Here is a 21,586-nt window from a genome sequence, read left to right on the forward strand (position 1 = left end):
AGTGGGGGATTTCTGTAGGGAGCTTCGGTGAGCGGTGACAACAATCGCCATTACAAGATGGCGCTGGCACCTGGTGCTCCCACAAGTAAACAACTAAACTGTGCAGGTGTAAGAGGCAAAAGCGCACCAAGTCACTGCCCATCCCGGGGTGTAATATGGGGTGATGAGTGAACAGCCAATCAGAAGTGAACACACCACTCTAGGGTGCATATAAGCAGTGCCTTTTCCGGGCTTGGGGTCTTCTGCTTCAGCTGATACAAGAATAAAGCCTCGTTGTAGTAACTACCCGAACACTGCCTCCCGTGTCTCTCTTGCTGGTGAGGGGATTCGGAAGGGGCGCGGAACATCTGGTGCTGAAACCCGGGAACTTCAAGGCGCCGTGGAGACCCCCCCGAGACTCAGGGCAGGTTAAAAGACTACAGGATCGAGGTACGTCTCTGAGAGGTATGTTTGGGGTGGAAGCCTTGGTTGAGAGCGGATTTTCACCCATTGCCACTGCTGCACTAGTTGGCCTCTTGCTTGTGTTGCTTTCATTTTTAGCTTATTTGTGTTGTGAAGATCCAGCTTGCAGCACAGCTATTAATGCAAGTCAAGAGGTTTTAGAAGAGGTCCACTCCAGTGTATCAGAAACAGAGCGTGTTAGCTGGCATCAGGCCAGGGAGCCTGGGGAAAAAGATAAGGCCAAGGAGCCTGGGAAAGGGAAGCAGGCAAGAAGGCCTGGACAAAAGAAGCAGACCCAGGAGTCTGGTAAAAAGGGAGAGTACTCAAAAGAAACAGAGGCCACTGCAGGGCCTGTTAAGAATAAGGACCCTTCACCGGCTGTTGAAGAGAGAGTGGAGGTCAAAAGGACTCCCCCCCATTACCCCATTAAGGAGCTTGCCACCATAGACCTTAGCAGCTCCGAAGAAGATCTAACGTAAGGAGAGGAAGAAAGCCTAGAGGAAGAGGCAGCTGCCTATGAAAAAAACAGATATGGACCAAAAAATAACCGTCCTGAGATAAGACTAAGAAAGACCTTGAGTACCTCGGCCCCGCCCTTGCCTCAGGCCAACGCCCCAGGCAGCATCTCTAATTCATTTCTCAGCCCAGGAGATCAGAGACAGCTACAGCTGGCATTTCCGGTCTTTGAAGGGGCAGAGGGAGCCCGTGTTCATGCCCCAGTAGAGTATAGGCAGGTCAAAGAATTAGCTGAGGCAGTACATGCATATGGAATTGGCTCTAATTTTACCATATCCCAAGTGGAGAGATTAAATGCAGCTGCTATGATGCTAGGAGACTGGCAGGACACAGTGAAGGCAGTACTTACCAATATGGGCCAATATTTGGAATGGAAAGCACTCTGGCATGAGCAGTTACAAGCACAAGCCAGAGCTAATGCAAGAATTGAGGGTCAACAATTATGGACTTTTGACATGCTGGCTGGAGTTGGAGTACACGCAAACGACCAGACCACTCATCCCTGGCAGGTCTACGCACAGATAGCATCAGCTGCAATAAAGGCATGGAAGTCTCTCCCTAGGAAGGAAGGCAGTAACCTTTATTTGTCCAAGATAATTCAGACATCTAATAAGTCTTTTTCTGATTTTGTGGCCTGAATGACCGAGGCAGCGGGTAGGATTTTTGGTGACCTGGAACAGGTGATGCCATTGATAGAACAAATGGTCTTTGAAAATGCTACAGCGGAATGCCCCACAGTCATTGCCCCTCGTTGGAACAGAGGGTTACAAGACTGGTTGAGAGCCTGTCGCGGCTTGGGAGGTCCCTTTACTAATGCCGGACTTACAGCAGCAAACTTAGAAATGGCTGCTGTCCTTCTACAAGGTCAGGGATGCGATAGACCCCAGCCACGGCCTGCTATTAAGTGCTTTGCCTGTAGTTAATAACAAGGTCACATCCAAACAACACCATGAAACCTCACCTCAAATTTTGGAATGTTTAGTGGTGTTAGAGGTTCTGGAAATTTTTCCAGGTCCCTTAAATATTGTTTCAGATTCCTTCTATGTGGTTAGTGCAGTAAAAGCATTAGAAGTTGCTGAGTTAATTAAGACATCTAGCAGACTTGTAGAAGTTTTTCAAAAGATTCAGCTTACCCTGGCTAAGTGAAGATTCCCAGTCTTTATAACTCATATTAGGGCTCACTCAGGCTTACCGGGACCTATGTCCAGTGAAAATGACCTGGCAGATCGAGCCACAAAGTTGATTGCAATTGCCCTTTCGCCAAAATTGGACTTGGGTAAAGCCTTTCATAAAAGGTTTCATGTGACAGCTGAGACACTACAATGTCGATTTAACATCACTAGAAAGGAGCTTAGAGATATCGTGACTCAATGCCAAAACTGCTGTCAATTCCTACCTGTTCCCCATACTGGAATTACCCCTCGGGGAATTAGGCCATTACAGATCTGGCAAATGAATGTTACCCACATCCCATCCTTTGGCAAATTACAATATTTGCATGTCTCCATTGATACCTGTTCTGGAGTTATGTTTGCCTCTCCATTGACCAGAGAAAAGACGGCCCATGTTATTCAACATTGTCTCGAGGCTTGGAGTGCCTGAGGAAAGCCTAAAATCCTTAAAACTGACAATGGACCAGCCTACACTTCTTAAAAGTTTGGACAATTTTGTCACCAAATGGAGGTGACACACCTGACAAGTCTTCCTTACAACCCTCAGGGTCAGGGCATCATTAGCATGCTCATTGTACACTTAAAACTTATTTGATAAAACAAAAAGGAGAAGTTGAGGAAGCTCTGCCCACGGTGCCATGGATTATTGTCTCTCTGGCACTTTTTACTCTTAATTTTTTGAATTTGGACAGTCAGGGCAACACGGCAGCTGATCGCCATTGCCTGGAACCAACTAGGCCAAAAGAAATGATAAAATGGAAAGATGTTTTGACTGGTCAATGGAAAGGCCCAGATCCTATTTTAATAAGATACAGGGGAGCAGTTTGTGTTTTTCCACAGGAAGAAGACAACCCATTTTGGTTGCCAGAATACCTGACGCGACGCCTCACAGTTGTGGATGATGATTCCTCAGTGGGTTCCCCTATGAATGCTTTTGATCGCTACATGGATTCTCCAAGCTTGGGTTCCTAGTATATATATATAGTGAATTTAGATGGGCTATCCTATCTGCTTTTCCAAAACCTATGCCCTTGCCTTCTTAAAAGGCGCCACTTCTGCTAAACAGAATTTCTCCTATACCTTTAACTATACCGAGCGAATTAATGCCTCACTCCAGTTTGTGTGTATCCTCCATTTCTTTTCATCTTATCCAACCACTCCTTTAATACTTGTACCAAAGTAACTTGCTTTATGTCCCAGTGCTGGTCTCCTCTTGTCTATAAGCAGGTCCTAAAAGCCAGAATACCACAATGGATCCCTATCCCCGTTCAGACGTCTGGGACCTTGACAGAAGAGAGATTTTGATATAATGGCAGCCATTGTCACAGCTATTATGCTCGGAGCAGACGGTGTTACCATTGGAGCTATTGCCATGTTTCACCAAGTACAAACCACTGAATTTGTCAATATTTGGCAGAAAGAGTTAGCCAGGCAATGGCTACCCACTCTTCCTCCACAGCAGAATTGAAAGGAGGTATTATGATACTCAATCAGAGATTAGATTTGGTTGAGGAAAGACTGGATATATTATTTCAGTTGACATAAATTGGCTGTGAAAAGAAATTTGGAGCTTTGTGTATTACCAACATTCAATACGAAAACTTTACAAAAGCAGCCAATCTCTCACGTAAATTGTCCTTATATCTTTCAGGAAATTGGTCTGAAAATTTTGGTAATCTTCTTGAACAACTTCACAGAGAAATTATTCTTGTCAACTCCACCCACCTGGATCCCTCCATCGTTAAAGGACTTTCTTGAATTTCTTCTGCCTTTTCTTTCTTTAAGGAAAGGGTGGGGACAGGCCTGTTTGGTGCAGCCCTATGTTGTGGATTAGTGTTCATGTTATGGTTCGTTCTGCAAGCTCAGAGCCCAACAAAAACGTGACAAGGTCGCTATCGCCAAAGCACTCATAGCCTTGGAACAAGGATCTTCCCCTGAAATTTGGCTATCTATGCTAAGAAAGTAACTGATGACTGAGACCCTGAGTCGATGCACTCCAAGGGTTCAGCCCATTGCACTAGGTCGATGAGAGGTCTAAGTCTAGCCAGCCCTTGCCTGAATAACTGTGGTACCTGAATATTTAGAGGTGTTTGCGAGTGGGTACTCGACAGGGAATGTTCCATGAGTGTGGATAGATTTCCCGAAAGTATGCCTGATTGCACAAAGGTTTGATGCCAAGAAACCTCCTCCCCTGGTGGTGCCCCAGGGTGGAGGCTCCCTTTCCCCGACAAAAGACATTGAAATGGGTATGGGAAGTATTACTCATTACATGACGACAAGAGAAGAAACCCATTACAATATCTCATTTTGCACAGGGGATCAGGCCTCTGCTTTTCCTTACTGAGTTGGTGCCGTGCTTGATAGGCAAAAGGCTGTTCCATCTTAATAAAATAGAAAGGGGGAAATGTAGGAAGCCGTGGCGAGTGGTGACAACATTCGCCATTACAAGATGGCGCTGGCATCCGGTGCTCCCACAAGTAAACAACTAAACTGCACAGGTGCAAGAGGCGAAAGCGCGCCAGGTCACTGCCCATCCCGGGGCGTAATATGGGGTGATGAGTGAACAGCAAATCAGAAGTGAACATGACACTCTAGGGTGCATATAAGCAGTGCCTTTTCCGGGCTTGAGGTCTTCTGCTTTAGCTGATACAAGAATAAAGCCTCGCTGTAGTAACTACCCGAACACTGCCTCCCGTGTCTCTCTTGCTGGCGAGGGGATTCGGAAGGGGCGTGGAACACTCCTGGGTATTCATTCCATGTGCAATCACCAAAAATAGATGCTGATATGGATGTCAGGAAGGGAAAGCTGACAGCAACCTGATAAGGCTGTCTCCTTAGAGGTCCCCCAGAGTCTGACATACCCAGAGACAGATACTTGAAGCTATCCATTAATCTGATCAAAGGTCCCATTGGAAGAGTTAGAGAGTAAACTGAAGGAGCCTTAAGGGTTGGTGGCCCCATGAGGAGAGCAACAATACCAACCAGCCAGAGCTCCCCAGGGTCTAAACCACCAGCCTCGGAGCACATATGGAGAGACACATGACTCTAGCTGTATTTGTAGGGGAGGATGGCCGTGTTGGTCATAGGTGGGAGACAAGGTCATTGGTACCTTGGAGGCTGAGCACTGATTGGGGGGGTGCCTGAGGGTGGGGAGAGGGATTGGGAAGTAGGTGGGTGAACACCCTCATAGAAGCAGGAGGAGGGGGGATGGGATAAGGGGTTCCTGGGTGGTGGTGGGGAATTCGGTAAGGGGTTAAAATTTGAAATGTAAATATTATATCCAACAAAAGAGGGACAAAAAGAAAAGCAGTTAGGACCAACATTCTTAATAAAATGTCAGCCCTCTTAAAAAAAACTATCTTGATACTAAAATTTGTTTTGAGAATTGTATATTGCAGAATGATCAGCCTTGGTGTATCTACTCAACAAGCAAGCTGGGCAGACCTGCTCAAACCTCTGAGGTCCGGGAATTCCATCTGGAGGCAGTGAAGACACAGCATCAGAGGCTTGTCAATTTGCTCTCCCCCCATGCCTCTTCTAATATCTCAATGCCCATAATAAGCTTGAAGAAGCTAATGAAGAGTCAGCACCCCTATTCCCTGGGCTTGGGGACTAAGGTGGTAAATGTTGGGCTGTCTTTCTAGGGAAAAGTAGTGGTTTTGTGGAAATAGAGAGGATTAGCTAGGGGTTAATTGCATAGCCATAACCTATTAGTAGAAATCTGTATAATTAGTATCAAGATGAAGATATAAATTCTTAAATGGCACCAATTTACTTTGATTACAAATTTTAAGGTTTTCATTGGCATGAGCTTCTTATTGATATAAGAGTGAGATGAATATTGTTACTCTCATAGGCATTGTACCAGTATAACACATTTAGGAATACAAGGCTTAGACCCAGTCCTTCTTTAACTTTTTAAACTGATTTGAGATGGTCAGCCTGTGAGTTAAGGGACTATAGCAAATTCATGACTTGGAGTTTATTATAAGGGTGTTTTCTATGTTTTATTTAGAAATAGCTGAGTGGAGTTAACAGGCAACAGTCCAGATTACCTTACATGGATAGTTGGTTTTCAAAACATCAGAAATCCACAGAATTGACATCACAAACATTTCTGTATTAATGTTCATTTTTATTAGAGACCTGTCTGCTCCTAACAGTTTCCTGTCTTGGATTCTAAGAAGAAATTGAGCATCCTTGGAGTTACTCCAGTTGTGGTGAGACAGCCACCAGACAAGAAGTGCCTCTTTCCTTCTACAGACAAATTACTGTCCAGAAAAGGACACACTTGCAGAATAGTTGACTGATTCTATCTGCCTAGACAGAGTAATCAGCCCTTAATAATTCTGCAGTACTAAGGTCTGTCAGATGATCCTGGGCCAGAAGGCGGAAGAACAGACGCTCCAACGTTTTGAAGTAGAACAAGTGTCCAGGTGTTCAAAGTTCTCTATAAATTGGCTAAGTTTTAGAAGCTATGCTTTGTGCTTCCCACAATTATAGTTAACTCAGTCATCCTGGATTTCTGACAGGGTTGAAAACTTATAGCCTCATAGCCAGTCCTGGCTATTTGCCTTGAGAGAAATGATTTGAGTGGATGGTCGTCAGCTGACATTCCTAAAGCCAGGTTCAGAACTAAGTGTTTTAGTTAGAATAGATGCCAGAGGTTCTGGTTAGTCAACAAAATGATGGACTGGGTATTAGGACTACCTTCTACCTCACTGGTACAAATCGGCATAATTATGCTCTAATTGTATTTTGAGAGAAAAGTTTCATTTTAACAGGAAGGGTTATATGTAGGAGGAGCTAAGGTGGGAGGAGTACTGAGAGGAAGAGAAGGAGTAAGAAGAGGAAGAGAAGAAGAAGAGGAGAAGCTAGGTGATGAGAGAGAGAAAGAGGGGGGAGACAGGGAGGCAGATGTTCATGTATCTCCATCAGTTTAAGATAGTTGATATATCTAGGTTGGGTAGTGGGTTACACCTCTGATTGAGCAATACCAAACTTATAAAGTCTTTGATTAACATTTTTTTAAAAAATGTATAAGTGCAAAAAGGAAAAGGGAGCATGGGATAGTTGTTTTCTAAGGGGGGCATGGGGAAAGTGGATGGCATCTGAAGTTTAAATAAAATATCTAATAAAAAAAAGAAAAACAGGAACATTGCAGGTCTTCTGGTTGGGGAGAAGAAGCAGTGGGGGGAAGGGCTTGCTTCTCCACGAGGTTGCTGTTCTGCCACATGGTTTCTGGATGTTTCAGCAGAGAGACCCCCTGTATTTCCTGTTCTTTTTCTTTTTTCTTAGCCGGTAAATTTTATTTTATTTTATTTTATTTTATTTTCTTATTTTATTTTATTTACATTTAAGATGCCATCCACTTTCCCCATTTCCCCTCCCTAGAGAACCCCTGTCCCATGCCCCCCCTTTCCTTTTTGCTTTTATACAATTTTTTTAAAATGTTATTCAAAGGATTTATAAGTTTGGTAATGCTCAATCAGAAGCGTAACCCAATACCCAACCTAGATATAAAAACTATCTTTGACTGTTGGAGACCTGTGAACATCTGCCTCCATGCCCCTCTCTCTTTCTCTCTCTCATCACCTAGCTTCTCCTCTCCTTCATCTTCTCTCCTTACTCCATCTCTTCCTCTCAATACTCCTTTCCACTTAGCTCCTCCTACATATCACTCTTCCTGTTAAAGTAAAACTTTTCTCTCAAAATACAGTTAGAGCATACTTATTCCTAATTGTACCAATGAGGTACAAGATAGTCCTAATACCCAGTCCATCATTTTGTTCACTAACCAGAACCTCTGTCATCTCTTCTAACTAAAATACTCACTTTTGATCCTGGCTTTTTTTTTTTTTTTTTTTTTTTTTTTTTTTTGCTACTGGCTTGCTGTATATTGCTTTTACTATGTTTAGGTATGGACCTTGAATTCCTAATCTTTCCAAGACTTTTAACATGAAGGGATGTTGTATTTTGTCTTTATCTTTTTTGATTACTTCTGTTTGAAAACTGACTTTATTTGATATTAGAATTGCTACTCCAGCTTGTTTCTTGGGACCATTTGCTTGGAAGATTGTTTTCCAACCTTTTACTCTGAGGTAGTGCCTGTCTTTTTCACAAAGGTGTGTTTTCTGAATGCAGTAAAATGTTGGGTCCTGCTTACATATCCAGTCTGATAGTCTATGTCTTTTTATTGGAGAATTGAGTCCATTGATATTAAGAGATATTAAGGAGAAATGAATGTTGTTTCCTGTTATTTTTGTTATTGGCAGTGGAGATATGTTTGTGTAGCTACCTTCTTTTAAGGCTTTTGGAAGATTACTTTCTTGTTTTTTCTAGGTTGTAGTTTCCCTCCTTGTGTTGGATTTTTCCACCAATTATTCTTTGAAGTGCTGGATTTGTGTTGAGATACTGTGTGAATTTGGATTTGTCATGGAATATTTTGGTTTCTTCATCAATAATGATTCACAGTTTTGCTGGGTATAGTAGTCTGGGCTGGCATTTGTGTTTTCTTAGGGTCTGTATGATATGGGTCCAGGATCTTCTGGCTTTTATGGTCTCTGGTGAGAAGTCTGGTGTAATTCTTATAGGTCTGCCTTTATATGTTAATTTGCCTTTTCCCTTACTGCTTTTAGTATTTTTTCTTTGTTTTGTACATTTGATGTTTTGACTATTATATGGTGGGAAGTATTTCTTTTCTGGTCTAAACTATTTGGAGTTCTGTAGGCTTCTTGTATGTTTATGGACATCTCTTTCTTTAGGTTAGGGAAGTTTTCCTGTATAATTTTGTTGAGGATATTTATTGGTTCATTAAGTTGGGAGTCTTCCTCCTCATCTATACCTATTATCCTTAGGTTTGGCCTTCTCATTGTGTCTTGGATTTCTTGTATATTTTGGGTTAGTAGCTTTTTGTATTTTGCATTTTCTTTGACAGTTGTGTCAATGTTTTCCATGGTATCTTCTGCACATGAGATTCTCTCTTTCATCTCTTGTATTCTGTTGGTGATACTTGTGTCTATGACTCCTGATCTTTTTTTTAGGTTTTCTATCTCCAGGGTATTGTCCCTTTGTGATTTCTTTATTGTTTCTACTTCCATTTTTAGATCCTATATGGTTTTGTTTAATTCCTTCTCTTGTTTGGTTGCATTTTCTTGCAATTCCTTAAGGGATTTTTGTGTTTCCTCTTTAAGGGTTTCTATCTGTCTACCAGTGCTCTCCTTAATTTCATTGAGAGTGTTATTTATGTCTTTCTTAAAGCCCTCTATCATTATCATGAGAAGTGATTTTAATTCTGAATCCTGCTTTTCTGGTGTGATGGGGTGTTCAGGGCTTGCTCTGATGGGGGAGCTGGGTTCTGATGATGCCATGTAACTTTGGTTTCTGTTGCTTACGTTCTTGCACTTGCCTTTTGCCATCTGGTTAACTCTAGTGCTGCCTGTACTTGCTGTCTTTGACTGAGCCTGCCTTTCCAGTTATCTAGCTTGTGTCTGATCTCCTAGGGGTCCAGATGTCTCTGTGATCTTTTCCAGCTGCACTGACTACAGTGCCTCAGGATATGGTGCCTCCAAGGTAGCAGTCCAGCTAGGTGTCTGCTGTTCTGGGTGCAGTGTCTCCTCTAGAATATCTCCAGATATGTTGTCCGACGCTCTGAGTTCAGTTGTTCCTCTGTGGCTCTGGGTTGAGTGGACCTTCCAGTAGCTGGTAAATTTTAAATGTAGAGAAGAAGAGAAAAGGCCAACCTTGAAGAAATGTTCAAAGCAAGAAGCATTGGGGCTTGATAGAAGAGCTAAGAGTCAGAAAGAGTGAAAGTCTGTGTCTATGGGGAAAACACATGGAAGCTGGATTGGAGCCAGGCAGCTGTTGAGAGAAATTGGCAGGCAGCAACCAGGTCCAGCCTGGTGTTTTTAGCCATGAGAAAGAAACTGTGAGGAACACAGGGGCAAAGGATGCAGGCAGGATTTTAAACCTGCCATTTCAGGCAAGCTGGTTGAGCCAGGTAGCTTTAGCCAGCTGCAAATGACTGAGGGGGAGGGGAAGTATACACTGGCTAAGGAACATAGGGCTGGGTAGCCAGCAGGGTCCTGTCCTGTTGCTTCAGGCAAGCAGGCTAAGCCAAATAGCTGTAGCCTGTTGCAAATGATGGGGAGCAGGGGAAGAAGCTACCTGGCAGTGTGCAAAGGACGAGAGTTTGGAGCCAGTGATCTTGAGAGAGAGGACAGTCTCAGCCATGAGAAGGAGTCTTTCAACCAAGGGAAAGAATCTTAGAACAAGGGTTACAGCAGGTGCTGTGGCTTGAAGGACAGCTGTTAGCTGTGAAGAAGCAGTCTGTGGAGCTGGGGGAATGGGAAGAGTGGGGGGCTAGAAAGCCGCTGCCATATTGCCCTTGAGCTGGAGAACACATGGGGAGAGAGACCTAGTCATTTTGAACTAGGCAGGAGTTAGACTGTAGCAAAGATACAGAGAGAGAAAGGGGGGAGGGTGAACACAGAGAGATGTTACTCACATTTTTTGCAGGTGCCAGCAGGAGGCACTTGAGCTGGCTCTGCACACATTGTCCACCACTTGTGGGAAATGTAGGTCATGCTCCAAGTGTGGGTGTGGATTTCAGGGGTGGATGTCTCAGGGAGGTTGGGTCTACCACAGAGGAGCAGAAGTGAAGTAGGCACACTCACACCACACCAAGCGGACTCAGCAGAGCTCACACTTGGGAGGGGAGTGAACTCAGCCTGAGTTTAGCAGGGGTGGGTGCAGGGCTCTCAATGAGAATCTCCATTCTGGGCCCAAGCCACCACGGGGGGTGGATGCACAGCAGGACAGAGACTTAGGGGGCGCATGGTGACAGGTCCATGCACCAAGATTGGCCACCATCTGGGGGTCTTTGGACAGCTGACAGAATACAGGCAGGGAACGTGACGGCATGCGTTGAGAGAGGACAGGAAGAATTCTGGAGTCATGCTTCACAGAAAATATAGCAGACTTGGCCAACATCGTTCTTGTAGCTGTGTGAGTGTTCTATGCCCCATATTAGGTGCCGGCTGTGGGGAAAAAAAACTATGCAGGGTAGTCCAGCGGTGACGAAAAAGTAGCAAGGTCTAGCAGTGAGGTCCCGGGCGGGCTTCCCACACCACCAGTGGAGGGTCCCACATTCATGCAGCCACCATGGGTGGGTCAGCAGCTGCCTTGGGAAGGTTCAGGGTTCCAAAGGCTGGGAACCTGGCAGCAAGGCCAGGAGACACATGGAGTCCAGGAGTTTTCCAAGGCTTTTATTGTTCATGGCATGGTGAATGGGTATAGATGGTTCACAGTTTCCCTGCCAAAAGCCAGGGGAGCCTGGTTTTTATAAGAAGGGGGAAGAGGAGAGGGAAGAACTTAATTAGCTATGCCCCCTGGCCTTTAGATAACTCATTAATATTTTAATCTCTGGAGGTGGAGACCTGTTAATCACGCCCTCCACCTGTGCCCAGGTTTCTGAATGGTGCAGATTGAATGGAGATTAGACTTCCAGTCAGGGGCCTGGGTTCTGGGGGTGTGGCAGAACACCCACAACCCAGGAACCACCCAACAAGCCATACTACTCAGGACCTCATTAGTATATTTTATGCAGGTGTTTTTAGTCCCTGGACCTTTGTATTTACTATATCTTAACATACACATTTTGTTTGTTTACTTATATATTTTTAATTTTAGATAAATTTTAGTTCCCTTTTTTACTTTTACCTATTGAGAACACAACTGTATCAATTTCTTGTCCTCCTTCCTCTCTCCAAATCCTTCCATGTACCTGTCAAATTTATGAGATACCTATTTCAAATTCATGACTTCTTTCTCTTTGATTGTTGATATTTATATATTATTCCTAAGAACATAACTTGCTCAGTCTGTATCATGCTATTTGTATTTATATTATTTTCAAGACTGAAATTTTCTAATTAGATATCAAACTGTTGTGCTTGTCTCCTGGGGAAAATTATTTCTCCTACTCACACAATTCTTTAAGTGTATGTAGTTCTAAGGTTGAGTTCTCATGTGTATTTTCTTTATGTTAGCATGCCTGTTGTTATTGCTTTTGTTTAGGTATATAGGTGAGCCTTCTTAATGGATTTAGCATCTCTGATATTTCTAGGAAACACAATCTCACAGCAAATTTCCTGGCTCTCTGGACTTTGCACACATTCTACTCTTTTCTCACAATGAGAAAAGAGACTTAGGTGCAGGAGTTGTTTTGTAGATATATATGTGTTGAGACTGGGATGGGAAACTCTGCATTTTGATTGGTTGTGACTTTGTAATGGTAACAGTCTGTGCAAGTTTCCTTGATGAGGAATGTGGACTGCACTTATGGGAATGTATAAAAACATATTTATAGTGTAGCTGAAGATTAGGTTCATTTAGAAAACATGAAGGAATAGGTTCTCTTCCAAGATCTATGACTTCATGACTCCTGGCTAGGGTTACAGTATTAAAATGATTTTTCCCTTGAGCAGGTTGACAAAAGTAGAGGGTTGCTGGTTAACACAAAGTTATAAATGCCACTGCACCCATAAAATAGCCATGCCAGGCTGATCATTGTGGTAGTTTACAATTGTCAAATATTGGTAGGAGTGTTGGGAAGCTGCTATGGCTCCTTCTCATATACTGGAAGCTACTACTCAGGGAAGAGGCTTTTTAATTAGCTTGGGTCCTCTTGACCTATGTCTAAAGTGCATGATGTCTTCAGAAAGGAAGCTTTACCTTCCACCTTAGCAGAGTGGTTCCACTAAGGACTGTACAGGTTCTACTGTAGCCTATCAGTTTTAGAAGTCTCTTAGTAAACCCTGACCATCAATTAAAAGAGGGCTTCTCAAGCCTGGTGTTAGTATTTTATCAGATACCCTATGACTCTTTGGGGGAGCATTGCTGACCAAGGTAGGACATATTCATTTAAACTATATACATATCTGTGTCATAGGTTGAAAGTTTGTATTATAAATACATGAAATATTTAGAAATATCAATTTCTTTTTCTTTCAATATATATAGACATAAATATAGGTATAGATATAGATATATGATAGATATAGATATGGATATAAATATGAATATGGAGATATAGAGGTAGAGCTAGAGCTAGAAATAGAGACACAGATACAGAGAAAGAGAGAGAGAGAAAGAGAGAGAGAGATATCCACATGAAACTCCCTTAATTAGAACTCAACCATGTTTTCACAACTTTTACCTTCAAATTCTTCATACTGTGCATATTTTATTAACTTTAATTCAAATGTGTCATAAAATAATGACACATTTTAGAATATTTCCAAAGTAGGCAAAAGTTTATCTGTATTTTTAAATTTTTCTTCTAAGACAACATATCAGTTGTTCTGGAGATTTGCCTAAAATTTAAAAACATGAGTATTTTAAACATACTTCCAGCAGTCCTCCTGCTCTATTCTTTCACTAGTTAAAATTGTTTAAGGAATAAAATATACTTAGACTAAATCAATGGCTTAGAGGATAGTAGTGTTTATTGTTCTTCCAGAGGAATCAAGTACAATACCTAGTACCTAGATTGAGCAGCTCATAAGCATCTTTATCAGCTGTTTCAGGGGACACGAGATCTTCTGCCACCATTGTGCTTCTTCACTCATGTGCACACATGTATTTCCCATGCCACCTTTACTGTGTAGTGAAATTTCAGAAATAGCCAGGTCTGATTAATCCCAGCACACAGAAAGCTGAAGCAGGAGGATCTCTGTGAGACTAAGGCCACCCTGATCATCATGTACATTTTCAACCCAGCCAAGCTATTGTTACGGATAGATAGATAGATAGATAGATAGATAGATAGAGAATTATATAAAGATCAAATCTAGGCTAAGAGTTCTGGTTAAAAACAATGCTTCCTGATTGAGTTGCATCAGGTGAAAAACAATGCTGAAATTTTGATGGAGGAGAACCAGAAAATGCAAGGGGATTGTGCACTGCTACAGCAGCACTTGGTGGGATTGAAGTGAAAATACAGGAAGCAACTGGAAGAGGCCACTGACCCACAGCCCCAGAACCAAAAGGTCTGAAAAACTGCAGCATCAGATGGAACTGGCCACAGCCTAGGAAGAGAGCTTCCTGCAGAATGACATCCTGCACACAGAGCCGCCTGCTGAGCACCATCCTCAGAAACCACAGAAACACTTGGATGATTTGCTTTCACACATTTTATTTCCTCAGTATAAATAGGCTCCAGTTTTATAGAGCCAGTTAGCCACTAGCCTCTTTTAGGGTCTGCTTCCCTGTGGTTTTCTGACCACTCCTCTTGAGAAAACTGAGGTGACTACCTAACCATTGAGTGTCAGACACCAGGCACAGGCTATTGAACAGAGTTTCTAAATCTGCAGAGAGAGAATACTGCTCAGCAAAATTTTGTGTTCAGGTTTTTATTTTTTTTTTCATTTTAGACATTTTGGCTTGGTTTTGTTGTTGGGATATTATATGTTCTTGTTATTGTTCTTCAAATTTGTTAAATCTTTATATTGACTTTTGTTTCAATGCCAATTTTTTTAAAAAAAAGTTAAATGGATAATAATTTGATTTCTACCTCCTTTAAAAAAAAGAAAGAGTTTAAAGGACAATGATTATATGCAATGTCAAGGGAATCCATTTGCTGAACAATTAATTTCTTAAAGTGTGCATAGTGTATTTCAAATTGCTCACCATGATATGACAAACATGAACTCATAACAGCTATGGTTATGTGCACAAGGTCAAGTCCAGTAATATCTAAAACTGATGGGGCAGATGTTCTCTAGGTTCCAGCCCACACTGAAGAGCTATTACTGCTGGAAGAGGGAGAATTATACTCTTTTGGAGGATAGTATCATTGTTAGGCCTTCTGTAATACAGTAAATGGCCCCATTCTCATGCACAGATGAGCAGCACTCACTGAACTTAGTGGGTTATAAAAACCAGATATGAATTTGGGAGGGATCCTGGTGTTATACAGCATTACCATCCCTGCAAACATTACCCACGTGAACTGCACTTCAACTGTGCTTGTGTGCAAAAAGCACAACCCAGGAGGGCCTGTTGGCTGTTGAAAACCTCTCACTTAAGGAAAGAATTAGGACCTCGCCTAGATATCCAGTCACTTCTCCCAGCCATTTTTAAACAATTCTGCCCTAATTAGATATGGCTATGTGGTCTCAAAGATGGATTAGAGAATAGGTTGAGGAAGTCTAGAAAAAGAGTTCACCATCAGAGCAGCCATGGGTGTCCATTATCCACTTAGGATGAAGACTTTCTGGTTAGCATGCTTTTGGATAACCCAGTGTTCTGTTGGCAGCACCTCATCCAGTCCCTGTATGTACACCCAATAAGGTCCAAAGAAATTCTGAAGGACTCAAACTTGGTTTGTTGGTGATGAAGAGAGAGTGAAGCAATTAATAATACTGATTACTCTTCCAATAGGACCAGGGATTGATTCCTAGCAACTACATAGCAGCTCAAAAATATCTGTGACTCTAGTCCCAGAAAATCTGATATCCTCCTCTAGCCTCTGTGGGCACCGAAGTTATGTGACATACATTTAGGCAAACACTCATATTTATACAATAAAAATGAAATAAAATTTTGTCCCCATCTACTACCCTTGATAGGGGCAGAGATTGCTTATCTCCTTTCCCCTGGTAAAAATTTTTTGCAAAAGGTAAACAAGGAGGAATAAGTTAGAAGGAGAAAATAAGGGGTAATATTTCAGTTTGGGTTTTATTGCTATGAAAAACACCATGACCAAGGCAATTCTTATAAGGGAAAACATTTCATTGGGGCTGGTTTACAATCTCAAAGGTTCAGTTTGTTATCATCATGGCAGAAATCAAAGCAGCATCCAAGTAGAAGTGAAGCTAGAGGAGACAAAATTTCTACATCTTGATCTGAAGGGATACAAGAGAAGATTGGCATCCTCAAGAGGCTTGGAGGAAGCTCTCATTGCCCAATCCCACAGTGACACACTTCCTCCAAAAAGACCACACCTACTTCAACTAAATTAAAACTCCTAATAATACCATTTCCTGGGCCAAGCATATTCAAACCACCATAGGTAGTTATTTTATTGTATACATATATGAATTTATTTTGTTGTACACATTCATGCAATTTTCAATATTGAAGAAACATTTAAAAACAATGTTCAGTATACATTGAAATAGAAGCATATAAAATAAGGATCAAGTTCTAATTCTGTAAAGAAAGCTGATTTGGAGTCTGTTTACTCTTCTTGGGACCCTAGAGGTTCCCCCACCATATCCCCATGAGACCAGAGTACTGTGGCTAGTCTTAGAATGTGCCCAATCTAGGCATCCATCCCATCTAAAAACACCAAACCCCTACACTTTTGCTTATACCAAGAAGCTCTTGCTGACAAAACCCTTGTATGGCTGTTCCCTGAGAGGTTCTACCAGCACCTGACCAATGCAGATACAGATACTCACAGTCAACCATTGGACTGAGCCTGGGCACTCCAATGGAAGAGCTAGAGGAAGGACTAAAGAAACTGAAGTGTATTGAATCCTCACTTGAAGAACAGTATCAAATAACTGGACTGCCCAGAACTCCCAGAGACTAAACAACCAACCGAAGAATATACAGGGACTGATCAATGGCTCCAGATATATATGTAGCAGAGGATGGTCTTTTCTGATATCAGTGGGAGGCTTGGTCCTGTAGCTTGATGCCCTAACATAGGGGTATTCTAGAGAAGTGATGCAGGAATGGGTGAGTGAATGGAGAAGCATCCTCATAGAGACATAGAGGAATGTGGAGAAGGGGAATGAGATGGGGGTCTGTGGAGGGGTAAATAGGAAGGAGGATATCATTTAAATTGTAAACAAATAAAATGATTAATAAAATATAAGGCATTCACGAAAAAGAAATATTCAACATCCATTTTTGAGGCTGTGCATATGCTTCACAGCTGGGGTGATGGAGTGCAACAATATACTGATAAGTTGCTCAGAGTAGGCGGAACAAAGTTCACCATAGAAATCACAGCCTGTGTTTTTTAGAACAAGAAACAGTGAGATCAGAAACAGATGCTGTGGTTGTCTGTGGGCAGCGGGCTACCAGAGGCAGCTGGGTGCCTAGTCTAGCACAAGACTCAAACCCTAGGCCCTAATTAGATGGTAGGTGTTTAGCTTTGCTCCTGGGCCCTTGGTTCCTTTCACTTAAGCTTCAATCCTCCACGGCCCCTCTCACAGAGATGTCTATGGCCATGAGGAACATATGTCATAGGAACACTGCCTCAGGTTCTCCCTCATGTAGATTAGGGATCTCTAAGCTCTCAGACCAAGCAAATAGATCTTATCTGCTGCTGTACCCTGACCCACCCCAAAACTGTATATAAGAACCCTATTTGGAAGACGTAAAGACGTGCAAGAATCATCCCATTGTCCAAGAGTTTCTGCCACAAGAGCTGTAACACTTGGGAATATCTGCTCTCCGGAAGCACATTCAGGACTCTCTCCTCCTTGTTAGCTACCCAGCTTCTCACTGTCCCAGCCTAGACCAGCTCAGTGAAGACAGACAGATGCAGCATCTGAGAGCAATTGAGTAGCAACAGCAGAGACATGGGCAGAGGCAGCAGTGGAGGCAGCAGAGGCGATTCCCCCTCCCTGCTCACATTCTATCCCTTTGGCCTGCACTCCTGCACAGAGCCAGGTTGGAGATATTCATGGGAAGCCCTCCAGAACAGGGACCCACAACTGGCTACCAATGTCTGGATTGAACAGTGACACAGATGCAGGAACTGATATTGAGAAAAGGTGAGACCCCCAACTCTAGAGACAAACAGCCTGTCCTTTCCTGCTGTGCTTTCAGTCAGAGCCATCACATGGATTTAGATAAGTTGATGGGGCAACTGAAGCCTCCTGGCCATAGCTACTTTCTGGTGCTGGCTAAAGGTCTCTCTGGCCTCTGTTTAAATCCTGACAGCCCATAACAGGAGTTGGGCAAAGACTCTCTACCTAGACTCTCTTTAAACCAAAAGAAAAAACCTTGTAATGCAGCAGCCACTTAAAAGCCACAGGGCAGCTGCCAATTCTTAAATCTGCAGGAAAGCTTAGCATTTTGGACCTCTGTGGAAACCCCCAAACCAATAGGCCAAGGGAATGTTCCCATTAAACAAAGCATTTCTCCTCTTTTCTGTCATGGAAAATTCAATATCACATAAAAAATCACCCCAGGCAAGGAAAAATATGTGGCCTACTAAAATCCCATGGAATAAAATTAGCCAAAATGAAGCCTCCTTGTTTTGGGAGGAAGTCCTTCAGATAGCACCATGCATGGCCGATGACAATATCTACAGCCCACACTTATGGAGCAGAGTAGCTTTTCTCATCAAAAACAGAGATATCCAAGAAGGAAAGAAACCCCCTTGTGATTTTTTGCAGATCTTATCTCCAATCCTGCAATGTATAGGGCTATCTAAAATAGAACAGACTGAGAAAACAGCTTGTGACCCTCCTCAGTCAAATGAACCCAAAGATCAAGCTCCCAAAATCACCCTATTTCAGACCTCACAGCCCTTACCCAACTAATAAAAGAAATAAGATCCATCTACCCACTCCTCCCCCTTATGCCTTGAAAAAAATGCCAAACAAACAATCTGAATATATTGTCCCTCTCTCCCTCACTCAAAGTTTCATTAAAATACCAAAGGAGCTCTTGCCTGCCTCTCCCCTTACTTTTCCAACTCCTATCCAACCAAAGAAAGATGAATCCCCCCTCCTTCTCCAAGCCACAAAAGTGAAACTTCTAAACTCATAGATAAAACCCTGCCAAATTCTATAGTCCCTTATATCCAACAGCTCTGCAATTTCCAAGACTCTATTCCAAAAACTAACCCTACCTCCCATACTACTCAAGAGTCTGATACAGAACTTGAAACTCAAACTGAGCATTCCCAGTTAATTTCAACCCTACTCGAGCTAAACCACTTAACTGGTACCCATTCCAAGCCTCAGACCTAAAAGAACTCAGGCAAGCAGTGAAGGAAGATGGCATTCACACACCATGGACAAAATCTCTGCTACAGAGCCATATTGCCAACTTAAACAGCCCCCAAGATTGAAGAGATATTTGCCATTCTGCTTTTCCTGGCCCAATGTTTCTAGAGTGGGAAGACTTCTTTCATAACAAATGCCATCAACAAGTCAAGCAAAACCAGGACAGAGGTTATGACACCCGGTGGAGTTTTAATGAACTCTTTGGCCAGGAAGATTTCTTTATATTGGAGCACAGCACGCAACTCAGCCAGCAGGGTCTGCCTCTTTGCCACACAAGCTTGGGATAGGCTCATCCCACCCTCGGGTTCACAGGACCCTGCCTACTCCCTGCTTTTTCTCCATCAGAGGCCTGAAGAATCCCTATCTCATTTTATTTTCAGAACTAAAATAAGCTTAGATAGAAAATTTTCCCACCACACAGCCAGGGACCTTCTTCTTAAAACCATTGTTTGGGAAGGCATGACTTCTGAGTCTAGACTAGCTTGCCAGGGTCTCCAGGAAGAGCATCATGATAGGTAGATTATAGCAACCCAAGAAATAGAAACTCCATTGCACCAGGTTGCATCCATGGCTCAGGCATTTGTAGCAGCAGTAAAAACAGAAGGAATCTGCTTCAAAGGTGAAGAGGCAGGACATTGGAGGAATGAATGCCCACAAAACTGTCCTCCCATAACAGATTTTAATCCCCCTAACGTAATCTGTCCCTGCTGCAGAAACGGTTTTCACTGAAAGAGGCACTGTACTGCTCTATATGATAAAAAATGATAAGCCACTAGAGAGCCTTTAAACTACAAATGAGGCAACCCTCAGCCCTGACACTAAGAGGGACAACTACCCCCATAAAAGCCTTATAGTAGTCTAGCGTCTCAGAATTCTCCCACCCAAAATTAACCATTCAAATAGCTGATAAACCATTCAAATGTTTTAATGATACTGGGGCAGATAGAACAATTTTAAGACAGCAAGAAGTCCCAGAATACTGGCAACTGATCCCTGGGCCCCAGCTCCTAGTCTCATAGGGTGTATCTCTCGCCCATTCATCACCAAACAGACCTACAGGTGGGAAGAACTGGATGGATCTACCAGCCTCATATGCCCCCTGGTGACTCAAATAACCACCATTTTTTTAGGGAAAGATATCTTACAAGCCTTAGACATGGTTATTACCACCCAACCATAAAGAGACCACATTAAGATAGAATACATTACTTATGAAGAAAATAGTACCCAAGGAGACCCCCAAAAACCCCAAATCACCCCCAATTATAGGGGCCAATGTTAGATTTGGTACTCAATGCCTTGATTGGCTCTGTGGTGAAGCCGTCTGGGTCACACTGTGACCTCTATTAACGAAGAAGTTTACAGCCCTCAGAGAACTAGTAGAGGAACAATTGTCTCTACAACACATCTGCCCCTCCTGCACTCCATGGAACACCCCTGTGTTTGCTATAAAAAAGAGCTCAGGGGTATAGAGACTATTGTAAGATTTGAGGGTAATTAACAGAACCATGCAAGTCTGGGGCTCTCTGCAAAGAGGGCTACCCCACATCTCAGCCATTCCTGCCAACGTTCCTCTATTAGCAATAGACATAAAAGACTGCTGCCTATCCCTCTCAACCTCCGGGACTGTGAACACTTTTTATTCTCTGGCCCAGCCTCACAATATGAATGGATTGTTCTTCCCCAGGGAATGGCTAACAGTCCTACCATTTGTCAGAAGGCTGTAGCAAGTGCATTAAAACCCTATTTAGACAAAGAACTCAACATATACCATTATATGGATGACATCTTAGTATGGGGTGATGTTTCTACCTCCCTCTCCCAACTTAAGGACCAGTTAATACCTTCCCTACCTGCCTTAGGCTTCAAAATAGTCCCTCACAAATCAAACTTATTCTTTCCATTGAATATTTAGGAACATGGATCTCCATTACTTCAATATGCCCCCTTAAACTCATCTCCTCCTTCCCTCAAAAGTTAATTCTCACCTCTCTCCAGAGCTTTGTGGGCAACCTCAATTGGCTTTGACCTTGGCTCCTTCTTCCCACAAGCATACTTCAACCCCTCTTCAACCACCTGAAAGGAGATTAAAGTCTCTCCTCTCCAAGAACACTGTCCCCAGAAGTAGTTCAAGCTCTAATTCTGTCAATTCAGCTCTAAAATATATGGCTCTTGCTAGGTATGACCCAACAATACCTGTACATCTCCTTATCTTTAACTCCTCCCCTACACATGTAGGAGCCCTTTACAAACCTCAGGAAGTGCTAGAATGTCACAATGATTAGTGTACCCCAAATTTTAAATGAAGTGGATACATTCACTAGCATGATTAAATATGGCAAGGATAGAGCCCTACAAACCCTCGGAAACAAACCTGAAATTCTTGTCACCCCCTTTTCCCTTCTCTGACGTTCCATGTCT

General features: G+C 42.7%; 1 long non-coding RNA gene across 2 annotated transcripts in view; it reads left to right on the plus strand.

Moving 5' to 3' along the window:
- Positions 1-256: 256 nt before the first annotated feature.
- The window catches only part of LOC143440265 (uncharacterized), a 29,878-nt gene continuing 8,548 nt past the window's right edge, over positions 257-21,586 (plus strand). The window contains exons 1-2 of one of the 2 annotated variants that reach the window (XR_013108058.1): positions 257-444; positions 17,816-17,923. This is a non-coding gene — a long non-coding RNA (uncharacterized LOC143440265). The remainder of the gene's footprint in view (positions 445-17,815; positions 17,924-21,586) is intronic. The other variant, XR_013108057.1, reaches the window with a different exon arrangement.

This window comes from Arvicanthis niloticus, chromosome 29 (assembly GCF_011762505.2).
Source record: "Arvicanthis niloticus isolate mArvNil1 chromosome 29, mArvNil1.pat.X, whole genome shotgun sequence".
Lineage (NCBI taxonomy): Eukaryota > Metazoa > Chordata > Mammalia > Rodentia > Muridae > Arvicanthis > Arvicanthis niloticus.